Source organism: Python bivittatus, unplaced genomic scaffold (genome assembly GCF_059951505.1).
Source record: "Python bivittatus isolate LINGU-HERP-01145 unplaced genomic scaffold, Pbiv_v1 ctg000960_np1212, whole genome shotgun sequence".
Taxonomy (NCBI): domain Eukaryota; kingdom Metazoa; phylum Chordata; class Lepidosauria; order Squamata; family Pythonidae; genus Python; species Python bivittatus.
Window position 1 is genome coordinate 19,697,998 of NW_028277124.1, and position 13,812 is coordinate 19,711,809.

Below are 13,812 nucleotides of genomic sequence, written 5' to 3' on the forward strand. Positions count from 1 at the left end.
CCTGGGGTCAGAAGCCCAGCGGAAATCTGAAAAGGGCTCAGATGAAGACCCCTCAGGTTACCCGAATTCAAAGGAAATCCTCAGCACATTTATCCTTTTAGCCTGGAGTAGTAGCCCTCCTCTTTCCAAAGTTCAGATTCAGATTCATAGTTTCTACAATTTTCCAGCTATTTGTGTCTTATGCTTCTAAAAGGATCATGGTTTCTTTAATTCCAGAATGAGTAACAAGCAGGAATGAAGTTAAGGAGCCACTCAGTTTTTTATCCTTCCTAGACAAATGATGTAACAACGGCTTTCATACTGAGAGTTAATCCACTTTGTAATGTTCTGTGCTGAGCTCTCCACGGTCCTGGCAGAGTACTTTTCTGCTGGAATCCAGATCTGACTAGTTGTATTTTTTACGTGCATTCCCCAGCCATTAACTCACACTAATATCCTTGCTCCTGTTATTGGATTACCTCATTATTCTAGACCTTCTGCTATTAAATTGCTTCATTATTGCATTCTTTTAAACTATTTATCTATTTATGTATTTGTTACATTTGTATGCCTTACTATTCCCAACAATTCAGAGTTCAGAATGATTTGACCTTGAAATATCCCATTCCAACCCGACTGGCATTGTGCCAACACTGGGAAGGTATGTCCAGTGTTACCAGAAACATTCTGATCTTGTTTCAAATTTGAAGTCCTCCTGGTTAAGTCAGAATGGGAGAATGCACACCTCTAATTCTGTTATTGTAGTATTTGGGCACTTATTTATTTATTTATTTATATTTCAAATTTGTCACTGTCCATCTCACTGTGGAGAGACTCTGGTGGTTTACAGTAAAAAAAGAATAAATATTTATTAAAATACAATAAAAATGAATTAAAATACACTACAACAACAAGATTCTTATGTAATACTTCCAAAAGACTGAGACTTATTCTGCTGAGATGCAGTATATAAACAGTTTGATTAATAAAAATTAAGCGTGTCCCCCATGCATATTGTCTTGTAATCTTTATCTTAATTTTGCATGGCACATCTACACCTATGAGGTCATAGCTATCATCACATTATTCCTTTTCAGGGTGAGTTATGCTCTGCAAAGCACAGAAAAGGAATACAAAGTAATAATCTAAAGAAATTAAAGCATGAGATAAAAGCCCACTAAATCCCACAGGTATGGACCTCTGCTTCTCACCATGGCTTTAGTCAATCAAGGCATTGACTAAAGATGGAAAAGATGTGGGTACAGTTTACAACCTTCATCCTACCCATGTCAGATGCAGCATTCCTTGCTCATTGTAATCAAGGCTCAAGTCATTTGGAGCCTGTTTGGCCAACATGCTACAAACTGCCAAAGGTGGTTCCAAACATGCTGACATTATACTGTACAGGGTAGGGTGTCTACAGCCAACATATTTTTCCAGGTATTTTATCAGCTAGGAACTACATACTGTCTGCTCACACATTCTCAGGTTAATTTTGCATGTATGGGTTCATGCTTTGAATACAAATCAGAAAAAATGGTTTGGATCTGGTGCAAATGCAGATGAACCATGTGGGCTTGTGAATGGTATATGATGCAACATTTAAGTTAATAACAACTTTTAAAAGAGATGGGGTTTTTTAAGGCCTGTGTAGATGCCTGAAAAATGACAGGCTGCTTTAATGAACAGAAGAGACATGACATGTTGGGCTTTTGCTGGTACAAAGTCTGAAGCACTTCTTCTGAATTATTTTTGAAATATGCACAGGCCTAGTATAAATGAGTGTATGTGAGGCTGAGAGAGAGGAAATAGGTAGACTGATCTGTGGTTCAGGAACAAAGCAGTTGAAGGCTAACAAAGGCAAGGCTATTTGGGAATAAATGTAGGGGAAAAAAGACTAATTTATTATATTTAGTCTTTGGATCTGATATGAAGAGTAAATAATCATACTTAAGAAGTGGGAGGGGAGAGCTTGGTGTCCTTTTTTGGGGGGGATAATTTTTATTTTTTTGCTTAAGCTGGCCATTGCAAAAGACATAAGTGCAAATCTCCCATAAAGCTTATTTTGTACACTTATTTGGAATTTCTTTCTTACGTGCAAGAACTTATGGTAAGCATGTCGTTTCCTGGTATTTCATTGGCACACAGTTTTTATAAGTGTAGAAAAATAGTAATGGGGACTGATTAGATTCACATTTCAGCATTTCAGATGGAAACCATTATGTCAAATCACATCAAATTCTTTATTTATGATCAGAGATCAGCAATAGAAACAACCAAATGAAACCAAACAGTTAAAAGAAGAGGAAAGAGAAAAGATTGTCAAGCTATGTTTGATGTTAGTTATGTCAATTACTGTTCCTCTTCTCATAGTGGCTTAGTACTAATGCAATGGGCCAAAGTAAAGATGTAAGTCAGTGAAAAATAAAGGGTGCATTTCCTGAATACATCACTTGAAGAGCTATAACAGATAATAGGAATAGAAAAGGTTCAGAAGTTAGGGATACATAAGGTGACCATGGTGTAACTTAACCATCTCTCTCTCTCTCTCTCTCTCCTCTCTTTCTTTCTCTCAGGCCTCTCAACTCTACAACAACTCAGGGCAGTTTACAGTAAAAGCAATCATTCAATACAATTTTTAAAAATACTAAACCCCAGAAGAAACGCAATAATTAAGAGACAATCGAACATTCAGGACCTACTCTAACCCAAGACATGGGGAACGACCCAGGTTTTCAGAGTTCTTTTGAACACAGCTAAGGTAGAATATAGGGTATGAAGTCCACCTGATCTTCAGGGCATCACAGTGGGAAGGCTGTTGTGCCAGTAAATGGAATAGCTTCATTATTGATTGATTATGTGCCATCAGGTCATTGTCAACTCTTAGCAACCACATAAATAGATTTTCTCCATAATGATTTATCCCTAACCTGGTCTTTCAGGTCTTCCAGTGATGTACCCATTGCCATTATAATCCATCCATTGATCCATCCACCTTGCTGCTGAACAGCCTCTTTCTCTCTTTCCTCCCACCTTTCCCAGCATTAGAGCCTTTTCCAGAGAGCTAGGTCTTTGTATAATGTGTCCAAAATAGGATCATTTGAGCCTGGTCATTTGTGCTTCCAGTGAGAAGAAAATCTATATTGTTCTGTAGCCAAAGGCTCTGATGGCTACAGAAACATACCAGTGTCACAGTGCTTGTACAAGGCATGACAAGCAGAAAATCAAGTGCCATCTTGAGTTGTTAAAGTCTAGGAGGAAAAAAAATGCTGCTACCGATTAAAGAATTCTTATCTGAAAAAAGTTCATCAAATGGCCTTAGACAAAGCATTCTTTCTCAGCCTTCATTTGTATAAGGCCAGAATCTATCTGAAAGGGTGGTTTTAAGAATTACAAGGAGAGAATGGATCCAGTTTAAACCATAAGAAGGCCTGTGCCTGGGCATGTACAAGGCAAAAGGATTGGAGAGGACGAACGGCATGCAAAAGCCATTACTAGCATTTTCAAAAACGTGTCACAGATCTGCCCAAAGTTCTGAAAGTGTTCTGTAAGCAGACACTATCTCTAAGCATGAGATCTTAGATTCCAATCCAAGAAAGGGCTCTTAATTAATATCTTGTTTTAAATGTATGAAGATTTTGAGTAGCATAGCTGGCTGGGGAATTCTCGGAGTTGAAATCCACACATCTTCAAGTCGCCAAGGTTGAGGAACCCTGCCTTAGAGAATGCCTTTCTCCCCTGGATAACACTCATTCAGAACATTGTATAATTTTTCCCCAAACTCATTCATGGTTCTTCCAACATACGCATGAAAGATCAGATCACTTTCCCTCAACATAGCTTTCTCTTTTTCTTGATTCCACAGGAAAGATACAGTATCTATTTTTTTTCTTCCCATTTCATTCACTTCCTATATTAATTCGTGTTCTTTACTATTTACTCATCTTATATTCTAAATTAGAATTTTCCATGTGATCAGGTGACCCCATAGATACTGATCCAGACTACCAGTCCTGACTTTGGTCAATCAAAGTTTTCACATTAACTTTCTTTTGTGTGTTTTAGAGAAGGAAAGAATAGATTAAGAATCCAGCCTTAGTCAAACCCTTGCAACATGCAGTGATACAGGTGAGTTTGGGCACATTTTGGTCAATATTTTACAAATACAACTGAAACTCAGTTTTATCCCAAGCATATTCACATTATTCTAGGCAAGATAGGACCTCTAATATAGAGAGTGCCTTGCAAATCAACAAACTGTTGCCTGTAACCCACCAGCTAGGAGGTACGTGCTGTGTACTGAAACAACTCAGGTTATCCTAGTCACTTGAAGTTTCAAATCTGTTTTGAAAGTTTCTTCGCTAGTATGTACAAACTATTTCTACCTCATAAGGTGAGTTGCTTGCCTGACATGTGGAAGAGACTCACTTTCTATTCTAGTCCCTCATAAATCAAGATGGTTTTACTATTCTATTTGGGGGGGGGGACTCAAGGACTTAATACTGGAACAAAACTTGGTTTTCTAAAAGAGAAATAATCACCTGTGTATAGGAACTCATTCTGTAGCAGCCCAATCTAGAATTTGGCCTTCTCATACTGTTCACAATGACCTTAAAGAAAGTGGAAGTTGTGGGGATGGGGAGGAGGACTCAAAACATACCACAAACTGCAAAGGACATCCAACTTCTCACAGTCCAAGAGCAATCCTGAGGATACTCTGGTCCATTCCACAATTTTCCCTTGTACCATAAGCATAATTTTCATGGCACTACATAGGAGTGGTCCTCAGGACCTATCTTAGTACTGTGCCAGTACTGCCCACCCTCCAAACAACAGAGTAGAGACAGGAACACAAAACAAGCAACATTATGTTCTTGAGTCTCTTCTTCATTTTGCCACTTTCTGAAGCATAGGAAATAGGGAAGAATCCCATTTGCCACTGTTAGGAGACGGACAACATCAGACTTTCATTCTTCAGGGAAGGATGAGGGGAAGAAGCCAAGCTACTAGCTGAAGGAAGGAGGAACTTCCCAAAAGTGGGATGAGGTGGGAAGTTGTCGTATCTCACACTCCAGAGGAAATGCTGTGCAGGAACTGAGCCAACTGATGCCACAGCATCATGGTGACATAAAAGGCTGACATTAATCTTGGATCAATGCATCTCTTTTTGGCTGCACGTGTTTTTGCAGTCCAAGAATACAAACACTTTGGTAATTATTAAACCAACAATCCCTGAAAAATTGTTTCTTGATTTTGCACAAAACAGCAGATATATTTTCTGGTAATTCCAAGTTCTAATGAAGTTGTATGGTGCAGTCTTGTACGCAGTTGTTCAGAACTAAATCCCACTGAATTCAGAACACCTAATGCCCAAGTAAGTGAGTTTAGATTGCAGTTAAGCTACTTAAGTAGCTCTTATCAGAAAAAAAAAGTTTTAGTACTAAAAAGATACTAGAGAGGTTGCATAAAGAAAGCTTTGAGCTAATACACTTAGAATCTCCATGCCTATTAATTATATACCACAAACTGGCAATGAACAACTAGAAGATTAAAAAAGGATGAAAGCTGATTGAAGAAGACACTACTATAATGCAAAATAAATAAATAAATAAAATGTTAAAGAATAAAAATAAATCTTATCTCCTGAGCTTGCAACCAGTGGTCATAAGCATACCATACCGCAAATAGTTCAGCTACAGGGAATTCATAGCAATACGGTTTGCTTTTAATATGCAAATTTGTAACCTACTATTTTACATGGCTATTTTGCTCAAAATGTTCTGCATCCTTTCTGATGCAGCACAAATTTTCCAGAACCTGCCAAGCTAATCTCATTCTGCTACCATTGTGCCGTAAGTATAAATCTGAAAAATAGAAAATTGTCATTTTCTCCCTCTCTCTTTTTCTCCAGAAAGAGACAGATTAAAACTGACATTCTGCAATTTAGTCTTCTTTAGCTGTCTCACTAGGTCTCTATTATCAGTCTCTGGACTGTGAAGCAGCCATTTTTGGAAAAGCCTGATGTGGTAATACAGCAATACTTTTCAACAGCTACTGCAGATTAAAGAATAGCTAAGGAAAAAAGTCTGGAATCCAGAGCAGAGGATGAAAATATTGCTGTATTCTTCTTCCAAGCCTCAAGTGAATGAGAATTGCTGACATCCATAGCGACAATTCCTGAGAGAATTATTTCATGGGGAACATGAAAACCATGGTCTCTTTTGCGCCTGCTTCTGAATTAATCTGTGGTTCATGCACGAACCAACCAACTAGTATCAATACTTGGTTTGTAAATCAAAAAGAATGGCCAAACTCAGCCACAGTTAAGCCCTTGAAGAATAACTAGGAGAAAAATTAATAATGGATTTAAATCTCTCTCCCTCCACTATCACCATCACGGGTGTCAACGTAGAGAAATCAACATACTGTATTATTATCAATATTATCATGTAGTTTTATATTGTGTGTGCTATGTAGTTTCATGTGTAATGTATTTTTAAGAAGGTAGAAATGGACATGAATAAAAGGTGAAGTATAGGAGACCCATTCAAAGAAGACCACATAAGCTGAAGGATTGCTCTTGTAGATGCCAGCTTTTTGGTAATATGGCATAGTATTAGAATGAAGATTTCTACAAAACCCAGCAAGACCTGGTTCTCAAAGCAACAGATGGTTCCCATGTCAATTGTTTGAAGCAATTACATTCAAGTAGAAAAGTACCAGAAGACATAAGAATATCAAACTTGGACTAACAAACCAAGCTGGAACTGCTGAAGACTTGCTGGAGGTTATAAACATAAGTAGGAATTGTAGTACTTAATTTTTCACAGAGATTGAGGTACCATGAACAGTGGACATCTTATCTGAATCTTCTGGATTTCAAGTCTAGTGTGGTCAGCTAGATTTTGGGTTGGGTTACTATGCATAGGTGTGTGTACAGTTGAGTGAATGTAAATAATGACAGTTGTAAACTAAATTCATTTATAGTGTCCTGAGTCTGTGGATAAATAAGAACATCAGTAGCACTGGAGGTGTTATAAAGACCCTCTTTAAAGCCCTCCAGATGACACTTGTTTCAGGCTAACTTAATTCAGGGTATTGCATATGATTGGACAGACCTTGGTCAATGAACCCCTATGAATTCCAAATCTGCCTCTAACTTGTCCCATCCTTTCAGATCTCCATCTGCTGAATGTTTTGTTGATCTAACCAGATTCCTGCCTAAAACAAAGTATTTTCAAGCAAACCATTGAATAAAAATATTAAGCTAGTTCTTATCCAAAGTGGGACCTAAAGGGCTAAACTCATTTCCATCAAAATACAAATTATTTCAAATAGCTGCTACAAATTTCTTGCTAAGAAATGTATGGAGTTATTGTGTCTCAGTTCCCTGATAGTTCTTATGCTGCTATTAGTCCTTTTTTGTCATACCAACACTATCCCTGACTGACTTCACTGGTTTTATACTGCTTCAAGAGAGTCCACACTACTATGTCCCTTGTCTCATCCTACCATATTCCTGTTGATGTTCCTTCCACTGGCTAATGGGAGTGCAAACCAACCAACCAACCAACCAACCAGCATATGACCCCTTTCTCACTCCCAATCTTTACTCATTTTCTTTGCTTTTCTTGATTAAAAAAAAAAAGGTGGGGGGGAGAGTTAAAACAGCAACCAGCCAATCTGTTGATGACATTGGGTGCTCATCTTATAGAGATGCATAGAGAAAGAGAGAAAGAATCAGCTAGCCATGGTTAAGAGCCATTAAATCAGTTCTAAAGAGATGCTAGAGACAATGAGTAATTCAAACCAACCTATAGGTCCAAAGCCAAACCATGCTGTTCCAGATAAAGAAGGCCCAGGCTCAGATCCACTTGAAAGTCCATATTCACCTTCCAAGGTGATATTCCAACCTTTGTAATATTCCCAAGTCCAATTATGAGGATCCAAGGAAGGCTGAAGGTAACACTGTTTCCAACAACCATCTGAGCTTCTGATATCACTATACAGCATTCCCCGAAACCAGCCTCTGCCAGGTTTTGCTAGTGTCCATCATGATTCTGATGCCCACAGAATCTACTGTAAATATCCAAAGAAAGTGGACCCTGTCCTTTGATGCTTCTCTCCCCCTCAACTTTTCCATTTCATGGTGGATCTGCTTACAGCTCAGAGGTAGAGACGGGATCTGCAGAGTCCAAAGATGTCACAGGGAATATTCTGATCCAACTGCCAGTCTCCAGTCTGGGTCTTGGATCAAAGAGGCAAATCAGCTCTTGTTGTCATTCTCAGACATCTTCTCCTCCTCCAGTAATGTACTCAAGGAAAACATTATTAAAGGTTGGATAAGGTGTGGCAACAATCACAAAGAGAGTATGTTGCTTAGTCAAGAAACTGATTTTCAAAAGTAGGTATGAATGTACTTATTCCAAAGGCTTAAATAACAACAAAAATGTTTGTAACATAACTAGTCATATGTAGCAGTGAATAATCTGTGTGAATGATCCTAAATTACGACCTCATTTCCTATTTTGTATTCATTTGCTTGATACAGCAATAAGGGTATTTGAGGAATTCCACCATGAACCAACCTAAGATGAATCTCCTGGATTAACATGTAAGTTGGAACTATTTGTCACTAGCCAAGTGTTTTGATAACCATTTTTCTCCCCTATAGGCATACACATATATACGCACATGTAAATATATACATACACAAAAACATATCTGCATTTTTTGTAATTATTTTTCAGGTTAATGTGGAAATGGGGCAAATCAGTTTTATGAGTGGAAGTGTGGACTAAAAATGCCCTGGTCCATCCAACTCAGGGCTATTGTGAAAACATACGTTCATAACAGGTTGTCATGCATAACAATGTAATACAATTGCTGATTGCAATTATACTCACATCAGCCAAATCCTATAATCCCCAATATGCAACTAGTCATTTCTTAATTTCTACTTGATGAAGAAAAACAGTACCGCAAATCTTTTTGGTAGTGCAGTTTTCATTTATTTTAATACATGCTTTTCATTAGCAGTCTGATGTGTACATTGCCAGCATTTTCTTTGGCCCATCCTTTCTGTTTCCCACAATAAAATAACAATAAAAGCAGCAATTGCAACTGCGAACACATCTTTTCATTACTAGTGATCCAATCCGATTGATGCCTGATAAATGATTGATTGATTACAGAACCCAACACTGGGCAAATCAGGCAATAATTTGGCTCATTGACTTGGAAGGAACAGTAGCTTGATGTTTATAACATCACACATAAAGCAAATTACATTATATACTCTACGCCCTGCATCTACACAAAGACATCTCACAAACCTAATGTCCAATGACTCTATTCAAGCACAGAAAAAAGAATTCACCCTCTAAGCCCTCTCAATAAGACCATCTCTCACCAGTGCCCATCAAGCGATATTGACCATGTGGCCACATGTGGATCTCTGCAGGTTAAATTCTGTGACTCTAAGCTCATAGATTTGTGCATGAGCCCTGCACTATCTAAATCCTCAGCTCACACAGAAACTAATGCATGTAACTGTCACTTATACAAATGCTTTATGTGTGGATGCTCTCAAGAAGAATGACAGTTGAATGATGTCACCAGAAGACAGGATTTAGCGACAATATTTGCACAGTAAGTACATTTGTATTTTGAATGATGGGATGGGGCAAATCATTCAAACCAACCAACCAACCATCAAGAAGTCCTATACTCCAGTCTACTGGATTTGCTTGGAACCCCTACTAAGTCATGAATTCTTTTTAAATGATTTTGGGCAAGACGGTATCATAATTCTAAATGCAAAGCTGAAGCAATGTTGCATCAAAAGCATTGTCCCAAATTCTGCATCGGAAAGGTAAACTACTGAAGGTTGCACATAAACGGTGTTGTTGTTGTTTTAATTACATTTGAAAAAGACTACAATGCATAAAGGTATGTGTCAAGGAATCAAATCAGGATAATATGCATTATTTTTTTTTAAAAATCTTGCAATGTATGTTAACAACCATATAAATTAGGAGATGATGCATATATAAACTTCCATATGTTAGGAGATAACGAAAACTATAAATGGTTATGAATGTTTTATGGATTTAAAAATGTGCCACATCTCCAAATATGAACAGTATTGCACATTTCTATTAATCAGCCCATCCCTGTTCGGTGGAACCCCTGCTGTAACACAGATGCTATTTCTACATTCAGGATTCTTTCAGAGAATCTTTTTCAGCTCCTACAGCATTCAATTTGAGCTGCCAAACCTTCCAACAGTGATGTGGTGTAGAGTCTAAATGGTGCTTTTCGTCTCTTCCAGGGCATCCATTAATTCTTCTCCCTCACACAGTAGACTAAGCAGTCTTGCAGGAGTTCTCCCCTCACTCTCTTTTGGGCTCCCTTCTTCCAGGCTAGACCACCAATCTGCTTCTCCCAGCCAGTTTGATGGATAATTTCTTTGCTGGTGAAACCGCCCCCTATCTGCAATGGCCAAGCCACCAACTGATCTCTTGAACCATGCCAATCCTCCTGTAAGCTGCAAGAAGTGGAGTGCCAGCTGGACAAATAGCTGCAAGAATAGGGTCTTATGCTTCCTTTACTTTTAACTCTTGTTCACAAGTAGTCTTCTACCACAAAGGAAGACTCCATGTACTGCATATACCCTAACACCTTCTTTTCTTCTTTCCCACTCTCCGTCTTCCATTTTGCCATACCTAAAGCTAGGCCTTATATATACTCCTTTCTTTCTTTCTTTCTTTCTTTCTTTCTTTCTTTCTTTCTTTCTTTCTTTCTTTCTTTCTTTCTTTCTTTCTTTCTCTATCCCTCCCTCCCTCTCACCTCACCTCACCTCACCTCACCTCACCTCACCTCACCTCACCTCACCTCACCTCACTTCACTTCACTTCACTTCACTTCATTTCATTTCATTTCATTTCATTTCATTTCATTTCATTTCATTTCTTCAATTTTTAGATTTGTTAAGGCTAATCAACTCCAAGAATACTTTTTCTCCATTTTGTCCCACTCCCTACTCTCTAACTTAACTTAGAAGTTGATTAAACTTCTCCATTTTGTCCCACTCCCTACTCTCTAACTTAACTTAGAAGTTGATTAAACTGTAACCTGCATGCCAGAAGGTCTGAGAGGAAGGGCAATCCACCTCTTTATTTCTACATCCTACAATTTTAACTATTATAGCTTAACAACTTTAACATTTTCTGACTTGTACCACCTTTACTACCACCAACTACGTTTTACACTATTTTACTGATTCAGAATGTCACACTAGCCTCTCCCCCTCCCTCACTTGATGTCTGCCTTATTGCTTTTGCTGCATTTTGTGTGTTTGTGTGCCTGTGGATGACCTGTCTTCTGTATCTGAGTTCTGAGGGAGCAGAAATTGTAGGAGAAACCTTTTCCCTCTTTCCTCCCTTATTTCAAGATTCTGCCCACCTGAGTATATCTTTAGTTCTGACATTGACTTGCCTGCAGTTTGGGCTAGCCCTTAACTATGCCTGAGTTTGGGACCTCCAAAACTTCCACAGATTGAAATCAGTACCTTGAAATGTTTGCAGGCACCCAAGAAACCAACAATCACTTTTGTACCTGAAGAACTTGTACCTGTGTTGTCCTACCTGAAGCCTAGGAGTAATGATGGTTTGTAGCATCTCATAATTCCCCTTTCCTCAGAAGGCTTCATTTACTACTTACGTAGTACTATATGTATTCTCCTTTGTTTCTAAACTACAGTATTGGTGGCTGTGGCTGGGCTATGACTAAGATGCCTTGAGCTTGTGACTATGACTGTTTGTGTTCTGCTTGCATCTGTATCAAGGCACTTTCTGCCAATAAGAACATCTCTTAGAGACAACAGGCAAAGTAGGCATGGCAAGTTTTGAAAATAAGGATGAGAAGCTAGTTTCTTTCAATAACAACAGAAACTTTATATACATAATGGGATATCACATTAACATTAAAGAAAAAGAGGAAAAGGAGGGAGGCCTGAAAAATTGTATTACAGGTAAAGAATTCCAAAAGAATTGATCAAATTGCTGGAAAGCTCTCCTTCTTGCCCTTTATAAAAAAAACATGACTCATGCACATTTTGACAAGTAATACATATCAGTCCATTGCTGTGACTCTGCTGTAGATTTATTCTTCCAGCATCATGTAGTAATTCTTTCAGCAATTCCATAATTCTTGGTGACTTGATAGATTCCAAACATTGGGGATACAATCAAGAAAACATATTCATTCTTGACATGCAACAATTGATCTACAGTCAAGTTACCCTCTTAAGTTTGGTCCCAAAGGGGGCCGTAACCGTGGGACCATGGGAGGTCATATTCCATCTCTTGAATTATATCTCCATCAGCAGAGGATGAGAACCTTGTTCATGATGCAGAAATGGGTGGGCAACCAGGATAGGGTTCCAAAGTTCGGCACTATGTAGCTGGACATTTAGAACAGTGAATCACTTTGCAACATAATTCAATTGGATGAAACGGATTAAGCACCAAGGGCAAATGGAAGATTGCAGCAGTGAACCATCCTTCATATTCTACTGTAACATATGAAGAGAAGGATGGCATGGGAAGAAGAAAAGAAATGTCCTTTAAACTAGAATCAGAAATGTTAGAAGATCAAAAATCTGGTTGTTTGGAAGTGCCCTCATTGAGCCAGTCCTCCAGATTCCTGCTTCTCTCAGTCAGTGGGGTGATGCCACGGACTAGTGCAAAGATATTATGTTATGTATTGTACTCTTCTTGAAGTTTTAAGGAAGAGTCACAAAGCAGTAGCAGCCCTGAATTTCTTCAAACATTTCTGGTTCAATTCATACAAAAATAAAGATGCCTTCACCTTCTATCCTGTTACAAAAGAAGTATATTATGCAAAGGACTTACATTCTGTGGAGCACTAACAACAAATTCTGCAGTTGAAGGAAGCTGTGCTCATGCAGATAAAAAATAAATAGCCCTTACTCAACAGTACTGCAGTGCCTCCTAAAGATTGGTCATGGATTAAACAATCTTTTCTCCTCTTCTGCAGAGATATTTCATTTTTTATTCCCTCTTCTTAGGCAAAGAATCTTGAGCTGTTTGAAAACGATATCTTAAATGATTGTGATCATTTGAATTGCCGGCTTTGGTATGTTGTTGTTTTTAAGAAGAGAGTTTTCCCCTTCTTTTAAAGATGTTCTTTTGAACCATGAACTTCCCTCCCTGATCTTCATTTGCCTGAATTTGCATGGTAGCTGATTAGCTCCTCTGGATGGCCCTATTATGAGCTTTAGAAAACCAGTCAAAGGAGCAGATGAAATTAATGCTTGGGGGGACACTAAGGGAGAGGGGAAACTTTCACTTTTTGCAAATTGTAGATAAAAAAAATATCATTGGCTTTTGTGGGTATTAACATCATTACAGGTTAACAGAGACTGCAGGGTTTTTTTTAACTTCTATTACTCTCTATGAAGCTGTGGGGGGGGGGGGACCACACATTATGCTCGTTATTTTGAATGCTACTCCATAATTTTTAGACTCAGACGTATTTGTCCACAGAAACCCCTTAATGCCTCTCCATCTTAAGATATTCTGTCTAGTTATTTACAAAATCAGTTCAGCATGGACTTAATGCAATGTTTTGTTGTCTTGAAAATTCTATTCAACCTATATGGAATTTAAAATAAGATCAGCTTCTTCTGCCCAAATGCACTTACATGAATAGGCATGCTTCTTAGAATGGCCTAGAAACATCTTATTCAGAAGCCCCACAATGGGACAAAGACACATAATGAGAAAGTGTTGCTGTAGGATATTTGGT